The sequence below is a fragment of the Pleuronectes platessa genome, chromosome 16 (assembly GCF_947347685.1).
Source record: "Pleuronectes platessa chromosome 16, fPlePla1.1, whole genome shotgun sequence".
NCBI lineage: Eukaryota > Metazoa > Chordata > Actinopteri > Pleuronectiformes > Pleuronectidae > Pleuronectes > Pleuronectes platessa.
This window is the reverse complement of record NC_070641.1, coordinates 18029102-18034927: the sequence shown is the minus strand read 5'-3', so window position 1 is coordinate 18034927 and position 5826 is coordinate 18029102. Positions and strand designations below refer to the sequence as shown.

General features: G+C 46.7%; 1 long non-coding RNA gene across 1 annotated transcript; it reads right to left on the bottom strand.

Annotated features, from left to right (window-relative positions):
• Nucleotides 1-503: 503 nt before the first annotated feature.
• Nucleotides 504-1952, bottom strand: LOC128458935 (uncharacterized). The gene is made up of 4 exons (XR_008342073.1): nt 1506-1952; nt 951-1025; nt 648-779; nt 504-561 (listed from the first exon to the last, which is right to left on the bottom strand). It is a non-coding gene; the product is annotated as an uncharacterized LOC128458935 (long non-coding RNA).
• Between the last annotated feature and the right edge of the window lie 3874 nt (nt 1953-5826).

The following is a 5826-nucleotide window of genomic DNA, read 5'->3' as shown; positions in this document are numbered from 1 at the left end:
AAACGTTTTAAAAGTTTGACAGTTATAAACCATTGTCTGTCCTGTGTCTGTTCTTGGGTCCTAACACAGTGTCAGCAGCAGGGGTGGACTGGGACAAAAATTCAGCCCTGGCATTGTCTGTCCAGACCAGCCCACTACATTATCAGCGGACACCACATAGAAGTCCACAAATCTCGCGGCGTCTTCTCTCATGCATACTACTGTTACCACCTAGCTCAAAGATGGCAACAAGAAGGGAGGCCACACACAAACCTCTCAAGCCAAAAGTAAATTTATTTAACTCCAAATCAAGATAGCTCTAACTACGTAGTGGGATGTGTAAAATATGTTACGCGTCAGTGGTGTTAACAGTGTTTGGATGTGTGAAAATAAGGTGTGATGTATGTTGTAAGGTGCAGAAGCAAAGAAAAACAAAGGCTGAGGGCCCCATGCCCCTGGAAGCAGCCTTTAGATCTGCAGCTGAAGCCCAGCCCAAAAGGGCCGGCCCAGGGTGACGCCCCTGCCAGCTCTACCTTTGTCTGGAAAACAACTCCTCAGGCTCTCACATGTCAAGTGGTCAACCTGAGAAGGACATGGATACATTATAATGTCTCTAATCATCACAAATTAAGTATGATTTCATAAAACATAAAAAATGATAAACTCACCAGACTAGAGGAGACTCAACAGACAAACTTTGGTACAGTGAAGGCAGAGAGTGGAGACAGACAGAGAGCAAGTCCTCGAACATGGACAGAGGGGGAACAACTCCTCAGGCTCTCACATGTCAAGTGGTCAACCTGAGAAGGACATGGATACATTATAATGTCTGAAAAATAAAGAAAATGTTTTCCTCTGTCCTGCACCTAGAGTTGAGAACTTTTGGATGTGTGTTTCTTTTAAAACCTTTTGAAAATTATTATAATTATGAAGTATGAATTTATACATTAAAAAATACATGATAAACTTACCAAATTCTAACAGTGGTCCCAAATGTCCACATATAAAACAGAGGGAGAACGACTCCTCAAATATATCACAACAACCTGTAATGGAGAATAATTGATCATTTAGTGTACATGATCACATCATTAAGGATCAACACATAAGCACAATAAAACTTGTGTGATAATAACAATAATATTAAATATTTCTCACCTTATCAGTGGAACATTTACACACAAATTATACCTTTTAAATAGTTATCACCTCAGTAAACAATAAATGAATTGAAAGATTACAATAAATTCAATGGCAAATATTTCAAATTAAACTAACTATTCCCTATAGGTTTACTTGTATTCTGTTTTCAATACAGCTTGATTCTGCATCTCTATTTACAGCTCAGCTATGGCAACAGTAAACGACGTTAGCAGCTCTTAGCTAGCTTAGCTAAATCATCTGAACAATAATAACCCATAATATCACAATTCGGCAAATTAAAACAAAATCAAAAACGTTTTCTACTTTGTTTTGGACATGTCTAAAAAATGTAGCCTAGCCAGCCCCAGGCCAACGTTACTTACCATGTCTGCCTCCACTCGCTCATCATTGTCGAGTCCTCCTCGCTCGTCTCCCGGCGCACCTGCTGCTGCTGGGCTGGTGAACCCGGCACCAAACAGGTCCGTCAGTTTGGCACATTTAGCAGCCTCCACCTCCAGAGACTTAGGCTTTTTTTCCCGATGCTTCTCAGCGCCACCCGGGCGTTTTTTACTCTTATTATCCATTTTAAGTTTCTGTCTCAGCAGCAGCCCGTCCCGCGACTCCCCCCGCCAATGCCATGAGGTCCCGCCCCACCCTGGTTTGTGTTGTGATTGACAGCACTGTCAGGGCTCTCTGAGCCTGTCAGCCCATGATTGATTGACAATGACAAACAATAGGCCAATCATATGTGTCGATGCTGGCAACACACTGCTAGCCCTCTGTAGCCAATTGGCCGGCCCAATTGGAGGGAATTTAGAGAGGAAGAAGAGAAAAAAAACAAAACAAAAAAAACCAGAGCGGACCAGACCGGCCCACATTGGGTCAACGTTCCACCGGGATGATGCCCGGTATGCCAGATGGCCAGTCCACCCCTGGACGCATCCCATAATGAGCAGTTGTGAGGGGGCACAGGATTAATGACAGCGGGGCTCCCTGTGAGGCTGAGTGTCATTAGCCCCACCCAGGGGCGTCGTTAGGCCTGTTTTAGGGGGGCTGAAGCCCCCCTAAAATGTGCTTCAGCCCCCCAAAATAATTATTGTGATTTTTTTTTTTTTAATTAAACTATTGTTTTACACATGGACAAGTTATTTATAACTCTAACATGCTACATGTCATTTTAAATTGACTTCAGGGCCATGAACATGTCTTCTGATCTGATATTGACCTCAAACATGAATAAATTGAAAAAAATGTGTATATATACAGTAAATATATTATGATAATGACTTGTGTGTGTGTGTGTGTGCGTGCGTGTGTGTGTGTGTATGCGTGTGTGTGTACGTGTATGTGTGTGTGTGTGTGCATGTGTGTGTGTGCGTGAGTGTGTGTGCGTGTCAGATGGGCGTGGTCAGTGTGATGGGTGGGCCCTCAGATGAGATGATAGTATTATTATTGTATTGTTGTCATAATTAATATATAGATTTGACCAAATGTAAAAAAGTTAAGAAACATTGTTTGTCTATGCTCTGCTGTGTTCATATGAATAGTAGCAAACTAAATGAATCACACTGATTTGTTTCACTCCAACACTGTGTTAATTGATCAATGAATCCTGTGTGTATATATAAGACAGAGGTAGATGTTACTATACTAGTTATTTTTATTCAAAAAGTTTAACATATTTACAACACATCATTAGATCATTTCAAATATGTACAAAGGGGGACAGGGGAGGGGTTTGTTTTGAGGAGTAGAAAAAGGGTGAGGGCGGGGGCTTCTCCACCTCTTCTCTCTCCTCCAGCTCATCTCGGCCTCCTCCTTTCTGTAGCTCAGTCCCATAGTTGGAGTTTTCTCCTGCTGCAGTTTCGTTTCCTTTCGGCCCTGAAGCAAGCACCTTCTCGTTCTCCTTCTCCATGTTGACCTCCACCTCACTGCTCACTTGTGCAGACTTGCTTCCAGAATTTTAGCCTTGGCCTGACAGTCAGTGAGCTCGGCCAAGCAGTCAACATAGGCCCTGAGGCGAGCATGCCCTTTCTCTACCTCCTTCGTTATGACAACATCTTTGTCTTTCAGCTGGTTTTCCAGCTGCTCCACCTTCTCCGTCAGGGCCTGGATCTCATTCTCCTTCTCCGTCTCCATCTCCCTCTCGGTCTCAGTCTCAATCTTAATCTCCCTCTCCTTCTCCTTCTCCTTCTCCGTCTCCTTCTCCACCGCCATCTTTATGATATCATCTCTGTCTTTAAGATGGTTTTCCAGCCGCCACACCTCCTCCTTAATCAGAATCAGAATCAGAATTCAGAATCAGAATTCTTTTTATTGCCTTGTATATTTTCACATACAGGAAATTGCCTTGGTGTGGTTGGTGCACTTTACAAACAACAATATAAAAACAACAATATAGAGCAATATAAACATCAATATAAAAAACAACAATAACGAAAAAATAATATATACAGTAAATGTGTTTTGTGCGGTTTTAAGGTGCAAAGATTGGTGGTAGTGCCAATAATGTAGTGTTATAAATTATGTGCGAGGGTGGGGGGGGGGGGGGTCAGCAGAGTCAGTGTGATGGGGGGGGCTTGTTTGTGAGCCCCACTGCCATGGGGAAAAAGCTGTTCAGGTGACGCGAGGTTTTAGTCCTGACGGCCCGGAACCTTTTCCCAGATGGAAGTCTCTGGAACAGGTGGTGACCGGGATGGGAAGGATCAGCGATGATCTTGCCTGCTCTCTTTCTGGTCCTGGAGTGGAACAGGTCTAGGAGAGCCGGCAGGTCACAGCCGATGACCTTCTCAGCTGACCGAATGATCCGCTGCAGTCTGCCCTTGTCCTTGGCAGTGGAGGCAGCGAACCAAACGGTGATGGATGAGGTGAGGATGGACTCAATGATGGCTGTGTAGAACTCAACCATCACTTTCCGCGGCATGCTGAATTTCCTCAGTTGCCGCAGGAAGAACATCCTCTGCTGGGCCTTCTTGGTGATGGAGGTGATGTTCTCCGTCCACCTCAGGTCCTGTGCTATGATCGTCCCCAGGAATCTGAATGACTCCACTGTTTTAACTGGGGAGTCGCACATGGTGAGGGGGGCGGTTTGGGCTGGGCTCCTCCTGAAGTCTGCCACCATCTCTACAGTTTTTGAAGCGTTCAGCTCCAGGTGGTTCTGGCTGCACCAGGAAGCCAGGCTGTTAACTTCCTCTCTGTAGGCGGCCTCGTCCCCATTGGAAATTAATCCAATAAGGGTGGTGTCGTCGGCAAACTTCAGGAGTTTGACAGAGGGATGGCTGGAGGTGCAGTTGTTGGTGTAGAGGGAGAAGAGGAGAGGAGAGAGCACACAACCTTGAGGGGCTCCAGTGCTGATGGTCCGGGTGTCAGAGACAAGCTTCCCCAGCCTCACGCGCTGCTTCCTGTCGGTCAGGAAGTTGGTGATCCACCTGCAGGTGGGGTCAGGCACGCTCAGCTGGGTCAGCTTGTCCCGGAGAAGAGCTGGAGAGATGGTGTTGAATGCGGAGCTGAAGTCCACAAACAAGATCCTGGCGTAGGTGCTGGGGGAGTCGAGGTGCTGGAGGATGAAGTGGAGTCCCATGTTGACTGCATCGTCTACGGACCTGTTGGCTCTGTAGGCAAACTGCAGCGGGTCGAGGAGGTGGTTGGTTATAGTTTTGAGGTGGGTCAGCACGAGTCGCTCGAAGGTCTTCATTACTACAGAGGTCAGGGCGACTGGTCTGTAGTCATTAAGGCCTGTGATCCTCTGCTTCTTGGGAACGGGGATGATGGTGGATGTTTTCAGGCAGGCGGGTACAACACATTCAGCCAGTGAGGTGTTGAAAATGTCCGTGAACAATGGAGAAAGCTGATCCGCACAGTGCCTCAGTGTAGAGGGGGAGACAGCGTCTGGTCCAGCTGCCTTGCGGGGGTTCAGTTTCTTCAGGAGCTTATTTACATCTCTCTCCTGAATTGAGAGAGGTGTGAAGGGGGGGATGGAGGTGATGGGGCAGTCTGGGGCCATTTTGTGGGGGGGGCTAGTGTCTTTGTCCAGGCTGGGGAGAAGAGGTGTGATAGATGCGGGGGGGGTTTGAGAGGGTCTATCGAATCTACAATAAAAGTCATTCAGATCGTTGGCAAGTCTCAAGTCTTCCACAGAGTGGGGGGATTTGGTCTTGCAGCCGGTGATCACCCGAAGGCCTTTCCAGACTGACGAGGAGTCGTTGGCTGCAAACTGTTGTTCCAGCTTCTTTGAATACAGTCGTTTGGCCTCCTTAATCTCCTTGCCAAACGAGTATTTAATTAGTCTGAACCTATCCATGTCCCCACTCTTGAAGGCCACCTCTTTCTCCAAACGAAGCTGTTTGAGTTTTGCTGTGAACCAGGGCTTGTCGTTGTTATAACACACCCTGGTGCGTGTTGGAATACATCGGTCTTCACAGAAGCTGATGTAGGACGTCACAGCATCTGTATATTCGTCCAGGCTGTAAGTGGCAGTTCTAAAAATGTCCCAGTCTGTGTTTCCAAGGCAGTCACGCAGCTCCTCCACAGCTTCTCTGCTGCTCCAGTTCTTTGATCTCAGCACAGCAGGTTTAGAAATCTTGAGTTTCTGTCTGTAAGCCGGGATCAGGTGAATGAGAGCGTGGTCGGACAGACCCAGGGCAGCGCGGGAGACTGCATGATAAGCCTTGCTGATGGTGCTGTAGCAGTGATCCAGGGTGTTCT